The sequence below is a fragment of the Caretta caretta genome, chromosome 2 (assembly GCF_965140235.1).
Source record: "Caretta caretta isolate rCarCar2 chromosome 2, rCarCar1.hap1, whole genome shotgun sequence".
NCBI lineage: Eukaryota > Metazoa > Chordata > Testudines > Cheloniidae > Caretta > Caretta caretta.
In genome coordinates, this window is record NC_134207.1 from 115,175,179 (window position 1) to 115,191,151 (window position 15,973).

Consider the following 15,973-nt stretch of genomic DNA (forward strand, 5'->3'; position numbering starts at 1 on the left):
AAGAGAAGGATGCTCTAAGGGTTAGTGTGATAGCCCAGGCCTTGGGAGGCCTGAATTGAAGTCCCTGCTCTGCCACAGATTTCCTATGTGACGTTGAACAAGTCATTAAGCTTCTTTCTACCTCATTTCCCCGTTTGTATGGGGATAATAGTACTTCACTACCTCACAGGTGTATTGTAAATACATTAAAGATGGGAGATGCTCAGACACTGTGGTAATAGAAACCATGTAAATACCTCATCGATAGATGTATAACTAACACTAGAGTTGCTGCCACCCCTCTAGTTGTAGATGTAGAGTACCCTTTTTCTTTCAAGATGTAGGGCCAAATTCTGCTCTCAACTACACCAGTGGAAACCAGAGTTACTCTATGGAAGTCAGTGGTGTAACAGAACAAAACTTAGCTTGTATGCCTTTTTCTCCCCTCCATTTTTCTTAGGGGAAGCAATAGAATACAACAGAATTATACCTGCTCATGAAAGAAATAAGTGTTTTCAGAAGAGCCGCACTTAACAGAATGTGGAGTGCTTTTCTTGGGATGCTGTAGAGTTTTCTAAAGGGCCGGCTGGCTTAATGGATGGCCCACCACAAGTTTAACAGCTCTTTTCCACAACTAAGGAGCCAAAGCATGCCTTTAGACGTACCTACATAGTTTCTTACTAACAATGGCAGCCATGCATGTATCCAAGATAATTTGGAATGCTATTTTTTGACATGTCCTTCCCTAAAGGTGAGGATGGAAGATTAATCACTGTAGTTGTATTGAAGGTTAATGCCTCACCTGTCTGCAGCAGAATCAATGAGAATATTGTATTGTTTTATGTCTGATTAGCTGGATGTTCTGCCAGACTTCACCTCTGAGGAAAAGGTGGTAGGCACAGAATATCTAACCTGGCATTGTGCAGACATTACAGGGCCTTTCCCATGCATAATAGGGCCTATCCTCCACAGTGCTGGACAAAGGGAAGTTTACAGAGTTTCTGTGGCCCCTGAAACCATGAGGCTTATTATCCTACACTGGATGGGCCCTTAACGAATAAGACTCATTTCAAACTCCTGACGTAAAGACAGGATAGTATTTTTGGAGAGGTGGGGTTGAAATGGTGTTGTTGGGCTCCTAAACAAAAATGAAGTCAATGGGATCTGCAACTAGTCAGCATCTTAGAAGCCATAATATGGAGCCTGGCTTTAGGAACCCATGTACATGCCTCCTTTTTCCCAACTGTATAATAGGGTTGATATTTGCCTATTGTATAGAAGCATTGGAGGACTGATTAATGGCTGTTGTACAGTATTATGTTTAGAATTGTGCAAAATGTTGTGTGCATTTTAACCTGATATCTCAAAGAGGGAATGCAGGAGTCCCAATTCTTCAGTGAAATCAGTGGGCCTACACAGCACATATTTTAGCTCATGTCATGCAAACTCACACAAACAAACAGAAGCCAAATTAAGTTTGCAGAACCCCCACAGCATTTCACACAGCTCTAATAATAGAGGACAAGTTTGTTAAGAGCTTGGTTTCTAGTAAACAGGTTGGCATGAGAGCAGGGTGTTGATATCTTTAAAGATCACGAGCAAAGAAGCATCACCATCAGCTTTCAATGGAAAATAAGAACTGTTGGCTCTGTGCATATTTTTGTGTAAAATGAGTCGGGAAGCAGGTGCAGGAAGATGCTCTCTCAGGTCCTTTTGCAGGGGTTACAAAGTGCATTGCTCTTCATGGATCTCTTAGTCTCAGGCTGTTATCTTTCGTTTAGTGTCCTGGTTCATAGCGAGAGCAAAGCACATTACCTCTGTTATGGCTATAGGATGAAATGAAGTGCTAACTGATTGGTACATGTTGTTGGCTCCACTCCTTTGTGGGGTATTGCTATTTGGTGTAAATAAGGACAGTGCCTCCTGAGATCGTTCTGTCCTTTTACATGTGAAACACTAAGGACTGGTACCAAAGCACAAAACATGAACAGAAACAAGTAATTGATAACTGGGCCTGATTGTATATTTGTTGCACCTGTAAAACTAGCATTCACGTCAGTTCAAGATCAGATCTATAGCTTGTTCCATAGCACTTCAATATTATTAATCATGTTGATTACTGTAGTACCTAGGGACCAACCAATGACAGAACCCCATAGTGCTAGGCACTGTATAAACAAGGTAGGCAGTCCATGCCCTGAAGAGCTTATAATCTAATGAAAAAGACAAACACATGGGAGGAGAAAAGCATATAACATATCAGTTTGTGGCTAACACCATGTTAGTTCCATGATTATTTATTTACTTGGCGTAGGGGTGGGAGTTGTTAGGCTAGGCTAAGATAAGTGGAAAAACAATGGAAGGAAGGGCAAGAGGGGCTTGTGTAGAGTGACGCTGAGGTAAAGAGACTGAGAGTGAGGAGGCCAATCAGCACAGGTAAGTGAATGTCACATCTCTTTTTTTTTTTTTTTTTGTTTTTTGGAGCAGACACAGATGGACCATATACTAGCCTAGAACTGCATGGACCACTCCTCTTGGTATCAGTAGCGCTCCCATGTGTTAATAAGTAGTATTTGGCCTTAACAAGCTGAACCTACAAAGACAATTGTGCTGGTAGAAACCTCTGCCCACATGGTTTTCTCTGGAGAATTAGGAGCTGAATTTGGACAATTTATCTGTGATGATGTCCCCTTTCTTTATGCATCCCTTCTTCATCATTTAAAATGTCAATATTCTTACATTTAATAACTACTGCTAAAGCAGCATTTAAGGTTGTAAAATCCTATGCAAAGAAGTCAGGAAATTTCAAAGCTTTTGCAACATTAATTCAGCAATGTTATATATTTTACATCAATAACCCAGAGAAATACAGGTAAGAATTAAATTTACAAAAAGGAATAGAAAATGTTACATATGTGCAATAGAGTTAAAATGGCTAGACTAATGGATGTTGAGGAGAAGTAGGTTAGTTTTGTATTTATATAAAACATAATGTATATATTGTACATATTAAATACAAATTTTAATTGTGTTCTACTCTCCTCACTTTCCAGCCATTGCTTGTCTTCTTAAATGGTAAACAATTTTATCAGGGACTGTGTTTTCCTATGTGTTTGGATAGCACCCAGCATATTGTGGCTGCTGCTGAAATGTAAGTAAATAAAAATAACCTTTGCTTTTGAGCTTTTCTGATTTATTTAAGTGCTTGATCTCACAGCCTTAGTGATGCAGAAATAAATCTGGAGGTGATCAGCTTGTAATTGCAATCAGCTTCCTTTTTCTGTAGCTTCACCAGCAGAGCCTTTTAGTCTTTAGCATCTAAGTAATAAACAATAAACTAGAAGTGCACAGAGCTATTGTTAATCCTGTATTTCCCACACAGTGCTTACATGGAGGAGCAGGTATGAACTTGTGATACAGGCTTGTGATACTACAGTGCTGGTATGACAGAAGGCCAAGGGACCAGAAGCATTCTCACTGGTGCAGAAGTGCCATGAAAATGTGCACAGTCTAAAATGTAATTTACATAACATAAAAACAGCCATACTGGGTAATACCAATGGTCCATCTAGCTCAGTATCCTGTCTTCCAATAGTGGCCAATGCCAGGTGCTTTAGAGGGAATTAACAGAACAGAAGAATCATTGAGTGATACATCCCCTGTCATCCACTCCCAGCTTCGGACAAACAGGGGTTAGGGATGCTCAGAGCATGGGGTTGCATCTCTGCCCATCCTGGCTAATAGCCATTGATGGACCTATCTTCCATTAACTTACTGAGCTCTTTTTTGAACCCTCTTATAGTTTCGGCCTTTACAAAATCTCCTGGCAATGAGTTCCACAAGTTGAGTGTGCATTGTGGGAAGAAGTACTTCCTTGTGTTTGTTTTAAACCTGCTGCCTATTAATTTCATTGTGTGACCCCTAGTACTTGTGTTATGTGAAGGAGTAAATAACACATCCTTATTTACTTTCTCTACACTGTCAAGATTTTATAGACCTCTATCATATTCCCTTAGTCGTTTCTTTTCCAAGCTGAACAGTCCCAGTCTTATTAATCTCTCCTCATACAAAAGCTGTTCCATACCCCTAATCATTTTTGTTGCCCTTCTCTGTACCTTTTCCAATTTTAATATATCTTATTTGAGATGGGGCAACCATATCCACACACTGTATTCAAGATGTATGCATACCAGAGGTTTACATAGAGGCATTATGATATTTTCTGTCTTATTATCTATCCCTTTCCTAATGGTTCCTAACAGCTTTTTGTCACTGCTTCTTCAATTTGAACAGATGTTTTCAGAGAACTATCCACAATGACTCCAAGGTCTCTTTCTTGAGTGGTAACAGCTAATTTAGACCCGATCATTTTGTATGTATAGTGGGACTATGTTTTCCAATGTGCATTACTTTGCATTTATCAACATTGAATTTCATCTGGCATTTTGTTGCCCAGTCACCCAGTTTTGTGAGATTCCTTTGTACGTCTTTGTAGTCTGCTTTGGACTTAACTATCTTGAGTAATTTTGTATCATCTGTGAATTTTGCCACCTCACTGTTTACCCCCTTTTCCAGATCATTTATGAATATGTTGAACAGCACTGGTCCCAGTACAGATCCCTCAGGGATACCACTATTTACCTCTCTCCATTCTGAAAACTGATTATTTCTTCCCTTTGTTTCCTATCTTTTAACCAGTTACTGATCCATGAGAGGACCTTCCCTCTTATTCCATGACTGCTTACATTGGTGATGGACCTTGAAAGTCTAAGTCCACTATATCCACTGGATCACCATAGTTCACATGTTTGTTGACCCCCTCAAAGAATTCTAATAAATTGGTGAGGCACGATTTCCTTTTACAAAAACCATGTTGACTTTTCCCCAACAAACTGTGTTAAGCTATGTGTCAGGTAATTCTGTTCTTTACTATTGTTCGAACTAATTTGCCTGGTACTGAAGTTAGGTTTACTGGCTGTCATTATTGGGATCACCTCTGGAGCCTTTTTTACAAATTGGCATCACATTAGCTATCCTCCAGTCATCTGGTACAGAGGCTGATTTAAGCGATGGATTATATACCACAGTTAGTAGTTCTGCAATTTCATATTTGAGTTCCTTCAGAACTCTTGGCTGAATACCACTTGGTCCAGGTGACTTATTATTATTTAATTTATGAATTTGTTCCAAAACCTCCTCTAATGATACCTCAATCTGGGACAGTTCCTCAGATTTGTCACCTAAATGCAATGGCTCAGGGCTGGGCATCTTCCTCACATCTTTTGTAATCAAGACTGATTCAAAGAATTCATTTAGTTTCTCCACAATGGCCTTATCATCCTTGAGTGCTCCTTTAATCTTGATCGTTTAGTGGCCCACTGATTGTTTACCAGGCTTCCTGCTTCTGATGTACTTTAAAAAAATTTTGCTCTTAGTTTTTGAGTCTTTGACCAGTTGCTCTTCAAATTCTTTTTTGGCCTGCCTAATTATACCTTTATACTTGACTTGCCAAAGTTTATGCTCCTTTCTATTTTTCTTTGTAGGATTTAACTTCCAGTTTTTAAAGGATACCTTTTTACCTGGAACTGCTTCTTTTACTTTGTTGTTTAGCCATGCTGGTACTTTTTTGGTCCTCTTACTATGTTTTTAATTTGGGTTATATATTTAATTTGAGCCTCTATTATGTTGTTTTTAAAAATTTCCATGCAGCTTGCAGGCATTTCACTTTTTGGACTGTAACTTTTAATATCTGTTTCACTAGCTTCCTCATTTTTGTGTAGTTCCCCTTTCTAAAGTTACATGCTGCTGTGGTGGGCTTCTTTGGTGTGTTTCCCTCCACTCCCCCAGGGATGTTAAATTTAATTATACTATGGTCACTATTACCAAGTGGTTCAGCTATATTCACCTCTTGGACCAGATCCTGTACTCCACTTATGACTAAAACAAGAATTGCCTCTCCTCTTGTGGGTTCCAGGACTAGCTGCTCCAAGAAGCAGTCATTTATGGTGTCAAGAAACTTTATCTCTGCATCCTGTCCTGAGGTGACATGTACCCAGTCAATACGGGGATAGTTGAAATCCCCCATTATTATTGAGTTTTCTATTTTTATAGCCTCTCTGATCTCCCTGAGCATTTCACAGTCTCCATCACCATCCTGGTCAGGTGGTCGAAGTATATCCCTAATGCTATATTATTATTATTCAGGCATGGAATTTCCATCCATAGAGATCCTATGGTACAGTTTGGTTCTTTTAAGATTTGTACTATATTTGACTCTATGCTCTTTCACATATAGTGCCACTCCCACACCTGTCTGACCTATTTTGTCACTCCCTGATATTACTGTGTCCCATTGATTATTGTCATTCCAGAAAGTTTCTGTGATGTCTATTACATAAATATCCTCATTTAATATCAGGCACTCAAGTTCACCCATCTTAGCATTTGGACTTCTATCATTTGTATATAAGCACTTATAAAATTTGTCTACCATTTAGCTGTCTGCAATTTGATAGTGCCTTAATGTACATCTGCTTGTCCAGCTGTTTCTCTGTATTTCCTTACACTTGGGTTCTCATCACAATACACGCTTTATCATATATGTTACTGTTATGTGAAATCAAAGACACAAAGGCAGTCAGATTTCATTTGGAGGTCTGAAATACTGAGAACAGCACTTATTCCTATGCATTTGTTAAATGTTTATTAGACTACTGCACTTCAGACAGAAAAAGCCTGGGGAACTTCCCATGACAGCCAGCCAGGAAACAGGACTGTCTAGCATGATCCTGACCTGGTCTGGAGTAATGTTACACCAAAACTTTGCTGAATCAGAAGTGAGTAAACAACAGTGACTGACTAACAAAAGCTATCAGTTTCCTATATCTGCTGTGTATATGCCTGGAAAACAATTTCAAGGTCACTTCTGATGCATTTTTGAAGTGTCACACACCATAAATAAAAAACTGCAGCTGTATGCCTGTATAATGCAATGCTATCATGTTTTCTTGAGGGTCCCTATTGGGTATTAGGCATCATAAAACACCCACTTGCAATTCATTTATAAAATACTTGGCCTTTTAAAATTGAGTAAGGATTTCCAATAACAAATTATGAGACAGATCCTGTTGCCTGTAATGTTAGTGGCAAAACTCCTCTTGATTCCAGTTAGAACAAGATCAGTCCCTAATCAGCAGTCTGGCCAGTTTAGACATCTCCACTCTTCTTTAACATCTCCCACACAGTCTGCTTTCAGCATCCTGTGCCATTCTACAAACACCCTCAAATTTAATTTGATCTTGGATGTGCAGGATAGAAATTGCAATTATGTTTCACCTTTAGACTGTTCCCAGGCACTTTTGGCCAGTAAGAACACGGCTCACCTTGCTCAAACTGATTTATCTCTCATAATTTGAACTCTTTGAAACATAATTTGAAATCTTTAGTTGCTCAATTAATATAAGTAAATATTCAGCAAAAATATCTATGGGTCTTGATGCCGGGTGTTTATAAATTAAAGCTAAAACTAGAAGTAATACACATGAATCAGCAAAAAGCGGGGGGCGAGGGGGAGGGGCTAAATTTTGTGACACAATTCAACTAACTTGGCCCAACTCCAAGGGGTCAAAATCAGAGAATTTGTAAAGTTCTGTAAGGACTTTACACTGAGTTTGTCAGTTCTACAGCAGTGGAGTCAGTGACAGTCAAGAATAAAACTCAGATTTTCTAACTCCCAGTCCTACGATCTTAACCAATACACAAACTACCTTGTTTAAAAAAGAAAGATTCCCCTAAAACCTATATAATGTACTCCAAATATTGCTTTTCAGGTCCTGAACATTAAACACTCAGCCTATTACATGTACTGCAAGTCCCCAAATAATCACAGATTGGAAGGCAAGGTGCGATTTTAGAAGGTACCCTTCCATGAGAATTTTTATCTTAATGAGAAAGAAGGAGTGGGGGAAATATACTTAAAGAGGCATGAAGCTGCTGGTTCAGTCATTGTGTCTGATATTGATCTTATAGTCAGGATATTGCACGGTGCTGATGATAAGCAATCTGCCAGTGGGCTCTTTGTCATGGATTCCTTGCTGTTTATTTTCCTTTCTTTTTACTTAAACAAACGAACTAAAAAAAAAATCTTACGCTGATTAAGGGCCTGATTCTGCACTCTCACTGGTATAAATCTGAAGTAACTTCATTGAGGTGAATGGAATTATACAGTATTGTAGAAATGCAGTGAGAAACAGGCCCCAACATCTAATTGAAAAATATCCTTTAGTTATAAGTACGGCAACTTGTTTAAAAAAATTACACAGAGGAAAGACAGTACTAGATGTGGGCTGGCAATCAGTTGTATGAACACAGCACACTTGTAGGATTTTCATTGGCCCAGCTGAAATCAGATCCCTTTCCTATTCAGCAGAGCACATGAATATGTGCTTTATCTTAAGCATGTGCTTAAATCCCATTGAAGTCAATGAGGCTCAAACAACTTCAAGTTAGCTACATGCTTAAGTGCTTAGCTGAACAGGGATAGATTGAAGCATATGTTTGCTAAATTAGGATCTAAATTTGTCCCTGTGTAGATACTAGCAGTGCTGCATTTTTAATTTGGAAGTCATTGCTGTAACCTTCACCCTGCTCTTAGAACCTGTTTTTACTGACATGATATTTTTGATTGTTTTTTCAGTCAATAAAAAGAATGGGCATATTCTATTTCAGAAAAAAAAAATGATGTAGTTTACTTGTACTTTCAGCAAACCATCCTCTGGATTCCAGAAAACAAACTGCCTTACAATAATGTTCTACATGGTTGGCTTGATATGGAATCAATTAATCTGTCAACACAGTTTACATCTATCATAGGGTTACCAATCTGGTTAATGAATGAAAACAAAAATATTTATAATTAAAACAACTTCTTATTGAGTGCTCCTAATCTGTCTGCACAAGTAAAGTAATGATGACTTTCCCAGCCTCTAATCTTTCAGTTGTATAGAAAAAGAATGGAACCCTTTTACTCTGAAAGTTTTAGAACAGCTTTCTTCCTTTCTCTTCTCAGCAATGTGACTGGTAAAAAAAAAATGTTTAAAAATATTACACAGAAGTAAAAGAGAGAGAAGAAAGAAAAAATGGCCTTCCAGAGGCGTCATGTGTTTATAATATGCTATTTATAATTTATATGGGGGGTTGTGTGTGTGATATGTATGGTACACTCAATAGTTTCATGAATGCTAAAAAGATTTGGTTCTTTTTTATGTAATTACCTCCACTGTAGGAAAAGAATTGCTTTGCTTAGAGAGCATATATATAATTTCTCTGCTGAGGAGACTTCCAAGATTGAAAATGTTCACATGTTTGAAGTTTCATACTTGTGTCAGGCTGGGGATTTTAGCCCTTACAGGTTTTTTTTATCTGAAAATAACATACTAACATTCAGTTATTATAGAGTAATCTGCCTGCCTGCTTCTATCTTTGAGTGATACGACCTTAACTTTCTCACGCTAGTTCAGTTATGCTGATGGACACTATGAAAAACACCCCCCCCCCCAAACTGAAATATATTAGCTTGTACATTATTTACCTATCTTATAGCTCTCATATGCACCAAAGTGACTAACTTCTTATGATTTCTAGATGACTGTAAAATAAAAACTCTGGGCTAGACCCTCAACATTGACTTTATTTGAACTACTCTGATTTTACACCAAGTGCGGATCAGTTGTCCATCTTTCGGAGTTCTCTCTGTACATTTACAGGAGAATCCACTTTTGCATGCAACTGACTTGATACTTCTCTAAAGGAGCTGACCAAAATGGACTGTTCTTAAAAAGCACAAGGTGCATTATGACCACTGGACTTGGTGAGAAACTTCAAACACTTGTCCCCATAATTCCTAGATTCCAGGGCCAGAAGGAACCATTAAAATCTAGTCTGACCTCCTGTAAAATACAGGCCATACAACTCCCACAAAATAATTCCGAGAGCAGATATTTTAGAAAAACATCCAACCATGATTTTAAAATTGTCATTGATGAAAAATCCACCTTGACTTTTGCTATTTTTTTCCAATGGTTAATTACTCAACTAAAAAGTTAAAATGTATTTCCAGACTGAATTTGTCAAGCCTCAACTTCCAGCCATTGGATCATGTTGGACCTTTCTCTGCTAGATTGCAGAGCCCATTATTAAATATTTGTTTCCTGTGTACGTACTTACAGACTGTAATCAAGTCACCCTTTAATCTTCTCTTTGTTAAACTAAAGAGATTGAGCTCTTTGAATTTATCACTCTAAAGCACATTTTCTGATCCTTTACTTATTCTCATGACTCTTCTCTGAACCCTCTCCAGTTTATCAATGTACCAGAGTGGAATCACTCAGTGAAGGCCATGTTGCACGTAGCTACAGTGTTCAGTCAACACAGCCAGTGGTGAGCTGGAGCCGGTTCGCACTGGTTCACGCGAACCGGTTGTTAAAGGGGTGGGCAAACTCAGGTCCACGTGCCACATCCGGCCCATGGGACCATCCTGTCCGGCCCACCTGAGCTCTCGGCTGGGGAGGCTCCCCTGAGAATCCCTTTTTAATTTTTACTCATCCAGCGGCGCTCCGGGTCTTCGGCAGCAGGTCACCTGGTGGCAGGACAAAGTCCTGGCTGGGATGATTTAGTTGGGGATTGGGCCTGCTTTGAGCAGGGGGTTGGACTAGATGACCTCCTGAGGTTCCTTCCAACCCTGATATTCTATGATTCCTTCACTTGCTCCGGGTCTTCAGCGGCACGTCCTTCAATGCCACCGAAGACCTGGAGCGACTGAAGGACCTGCCGCCAAAGTGCCACCAAAGACCCAGAGCGACTGAAGAAACCGGTTCTTCAGCCTCTGGCAGCTCCTCACTGAATATAGCCCTGTGCTATACTCATGCACATGGAGAAAGGAAAAGATGAAGACAAAGTATGGAGTATGAACAAGCAGCAGATCAAGATCCCTACAATAACTGTAAGCATCTGTTGGGATGGGGTCACTTACTACAGTGTTGTTTCATACACTATGTCCCTTCTAGCCTGCAGATTGTTACCACTGCTTAAAAGAGCAGTTAAATGTACCTCATGATATGGTGCACAGGCCTTCCACTTTGAATTTTCCATGGCCTGAAAAATTGTTGGGACAGAGGACGCGAGAGATTGCATCTCTGCTCCAATCTGTGTGCTGATCAGGGAAGGACCTGGCTGTTAGCACATATTTCAGTATGAGAAAGCAAACAGTTATTCCCAAAGCGCAGCAGCTCTTCTTTAAAACCCCATTCATTGTTAACTGGTATCTAATTATCCAATGGAAATAGTATCACTCAGGCTGCACAATCAAGATGTAGACATACAGGCTGTAGATGTTCTGCTGGGTTGCAGAACAAAAAGGGATTTGGTAATTGATGGTACTCAGTTTCCTTATGTCCTCACTGGAGTCAAGCTGCAGCTTGTTTTGGGGTCAGTCAACCTCTTGCAGGTCTGTTTTTGCCATGGGTAGAAAGCTGTTGAAACAAAAAGTGCTCATAGTAAAACAACAGTTTGATATTGCTTTGTTTTCATTGTATCTGCTTCCAAAGGGGCCAGGAAGTGTCTTCCACCTCTTTCAGAGTAATTTTAAAGAGGCCACACTGAGGAAGTTCTTACACTCTTGCCATCAATTACTAAGATATTAATATATTGACCCAATGGCTCTAACTCCCTGAAATGCAATTTTCTGTAGAATCCAAATTGTAAGAAGCTTCTTTTCTGGGGCCGGGGTTAAAAAAAACAACCCTCATAGCTCTAGTATTGTTTGAAATTCTGTTTTCAGGCCCCAATCCAGCAAAGCAGTTAAGTAGGTGCTTAACTTTAAGTGCTTTGCTGGATTTAAAACTGAATCCTAGCTCTTGCTGTTGGTACAGGCCTCAATTTTATGAAGTAGAAGTAGGAATGAGCTCATAATAAGGAGCTTGCTGGAGCTGCATGGAGGCCTATTTGTAGCCTGATGGGGTGGCATCCACTCCAGGATTGTCTATGTACCACAAAACATCTTTGCTGGATGACACCTATTTTGTTGCCTCTTACACTGGCTCATGGTTTGGAGGAACAATTTTTCTAAGCTACTTTATGTATTCAGCTCTGACATGGCTTATAAAAATCCATCACTGGCAGGCAAAGGGTTAATGAGCTGCTGTGGGCTCAGTCAGCCCCACCCTGCTACACCTGCAGTAGGTAGCAGGCTTGGTAGGAGGAGTTAAAAGGGGGACAGCACTGTGCTTATGATAGCTGGTTAGGAGGGAGAGTAAAATTACTAACTCTCTGTAAGAAAAGGTTGAGTAGAACAAGGAACTGCTTGAGAGATGGCTGTCTGTCAGAGCTTCCCAGAGGGAAGGTATGCCTGATATGAGATTATTGTTCTTCCAATTTGTTACTGGTGACATGCCTGTGGTTCTGGAGAAAGGTGGGTGCACTGGCTGGAGGAGCAACAGCCAAACAAAAAACTTTATTTCTTCACCTGTGACCAAGGACTTGGTAGTGGTTTGTGCTGAATCCAGGAGCACCGAGGATCACAAACTCTTAAAATTATATACAATAGAAGCAAAACACATTGGGGGGGAAATCCTCCCCCAAGATTCAGAGGGAAACACTCTGAGCCAGTGAGAACTCTGGGATAATTAGGTCTGATTTTCCTGGTGCTTACCAAGGTGCCAGTTCTAATTTCAGTGGAGTTACTCTTGATTTATCAAACACCCCTGCACACTTCCCCCTGGGCAGATCCTCAGCTGATATAAATTAATATAGCTCAAATGAAGTAAATGGAGCTGTGCCAGTTTACACCAGCTGATGATCTTGTCCTTTGACTTCTAAGAGAATAAATAATCTGTTTAGTAAGCTATATTGTTAACCAGTTCTCACCATGTCTATCCATGTGATGAATATATACATTTGAAAAGGGCTGGTGTACTTTACTGTGCAATAAAAACTGCTTGTAGGCTCCAAGTCCTTGAACAGAGATCTTAATTGTTCTTTCCTATAGATGTAGAGAAAATAGCTTTATATTTCAACAGCCAGATGACATCTATGGTTTAATCTCAACAGTTTTGTTAGATGCAGCAGCAATACATCATTCAATGTCTCCTCTATGCTGTAATGTTGAACTAAAAAGTAAAAATTGGTTATTTGCCACTGCTAGAGAGACTAAATCCAACAGCTGATAAAAAAATCTGAGCTTTATTGCTAGTCTAATAGTTTTATGGTTGGAAGAAAGGCCAAACAACTACCTCTTTAACAACAAAGGACTGTAAGTTCTTTTAATTTAAATACCCATTTTTAAAAGCCCATGTGTGCAAGGGTGCTATCCTTCCTGTCTCATAATCAAACAGCAATCAATAAAAGACCACCATATTCTGCAGTCAGAGGAATGATCTTGGGAGAAACAGCAACATACAAATAGCCAGCAAAGATATCCTTAAGGGAGCTTTTTAAATATTGTTTAGCACTGCTCTTTGTGTGGGCAATGGAAATATAAAGGTGAAACACACAGAGAGAGCCTGTAACCATAGCATCATAGTATTTTTAACATTCTAAACTCACTTTCTTGTTTTACATCTAGCCACTCCAGTTTATTTCACAAGATGAGGTGTAATGGTTTAGGGCAGAAAAAAATTATTTCTAACATCTCATCTAAAACCTATAGGCCAGTTCCTCAGGTGTTAAAAATCAGTATAGCTCCATTGACTTCCTTCCACTCTGAAGGATGCACTGATTTACACCCGCTGAGAACTTCTCACATAATGCCAGTCATTGGTTCAAAGGCTTATCTTATCCTTGTTGATAAGAAACAGACCTTCTACTGAGGATATTTATTTTGGCACATGTAGACCAGGTGTAAGAATTAAGGGTTTTTCCTTGTACTACTACTTCTGCATTTTTACTGGTGGATGAGTATGATGGAAAAAGAATATGGCTAAGCAATATGTAACCATGCAGTCATAAGCATTTATAGTTGCTGATACTGATCTTCTGGAGCGGTCTATCCACAATCTCCCTCCCCAGATTAGATTTAGATTATTAATTGTATTTCTTGATATTGAAGAATAAACAATACTTAACTAGAACAGGAAAGGACCTACCTCTCAAAAAAATCTCTTCCTCGTTATTCCGTGAATAGTTTCAGGGCCTCTTCATCTTCACCCTTGCAGGTACCATTGGCAGCTAGGGGTAATAGTAATGGGCTTTGAAAGACTATGGGTGCAAATCCTTGTCCTATTGACTTCACTGCGACCATGATTTCATCCCATATCAGTGGTTCTCAAACTTTTGTACTGGTGACCCCTTTCACATAGCAAACCTCTGAGTGTGATGCCCCTTATAAATTGAAAACACTTTTTAATATATTTAACACCCTTATAAATGCTGGATGCAATGCGGGGTTTAGAGTGGAAGCTGACACCTTGCGAACTCCCCCCATGTAATAACTTCATGACCCCCTGAGGGGTCCCAACCCCCAGTTTGAGAACCCCTGTTCTATATCATCATTCTCCACAGAAAACAGTGGTAGAAAGACTAAATCATTTTTGCTTATCAATGCCAACAACTGTCAACAAGACAACTGCAGCCAGGAATTCTTCCTCACACAAGGTAGGTACAATTTTGCTCTACACCTTCCCCTCCTGCAGAGGTGGAGCTGATAATTTTTTTTAATCAATAAAAAGCAACCATATTATGCAACCAGAGCAAGGAGGTTAAGTAAGTGTTGAATTTTAAGGGGCCTAGTATAGTGGAACCTGATTACAATGGCATAAAACTTCAATTTAAGCAGACACACATTTCACTATAGCATTGTTTACATAGGGTTTCCAACTGCATTTTGCAACCACTTGAAAATAATACAGGTTAAACTTGGTTGTGACTAAATTAGGATGCACTATGGCTTGACCAGCCAGTATGGATAGCTTGGAAACAAAAAGAGACATTCTCTAGCCTAGCTCTACCTGGATAAAGCATTAATTTTTGGCCAGGTGATATGTAACATGTTCCTTAAAGATCTTTCAGAGAATCCATGATCTGTACAACAAAATGAAATGTAGATTTGCCACCTGGCTCTATTTACCCATCAGCATTCCCCAAGAAACAGAGGCTGTCATTGACAGCGGTAATCAGTGAATCTCTCTCAGCTTCTGATAGCACAAATGCTGAGGCAAAAGAGGCAGAGCTCTGTTGTTTTGTGATAATTTTTGCACTATGTATGATTTTATGCTCTGATACTACTTGCAAAAGGTCACATTACATCCTGGATTGGATATCACACCTCATCTGTGAGGTACAGAGTGACATGAAACAATCTCTCTCCAGCCTATATCAGTTGTGTGTTAAAGTGCTCTTAAGTATTAAACTTACATTGCAACTTTAGCTCTGCCCCTTCGTGCAGATGCATTATGACAGCCTTCAATTACATGATCACATACTATTTCTCAAAGAAATAATATTTCTTAAGGTGTATACCAAGAAAAAATGGAATTTCCCGTGTGGAACTATTGGCTGCTCACCACTGGAACACAGCATCCTACACACCTTATGAAACCTGTATGAGAGAGCTCTTTTTCCAGTTCAGTTTAGGAATTCTGCAGTAGAGAACTCCTGCAGGTTTCATCTTGCAAGATATGTAGTGCATGAGGTGGGACTTCTGCAAAGTTTACTTCATTCACTGCACACTTTACAAAATGAGTAAGAGTCCAATCCTGAAAAGTAATGGTTACCTACTATGAACTGCTGAGCTTCTTCAACTTTCATTCCTAAATTAGTGGGATTTGAGGAACCTCAAATTTTTACTAGGAAAAAGGTGTATCTTTAACCTGTGTTAAGTTAAAATGTGTCCAATAACCCTGTTAAATTGTAATGAAGATAAGACAGTTGTAGTTCTAAAGTACATTACCTGGCTAAGGTAAACTTTTGGCTCCCTACAGATCTACCTTGACTAGCTATCACA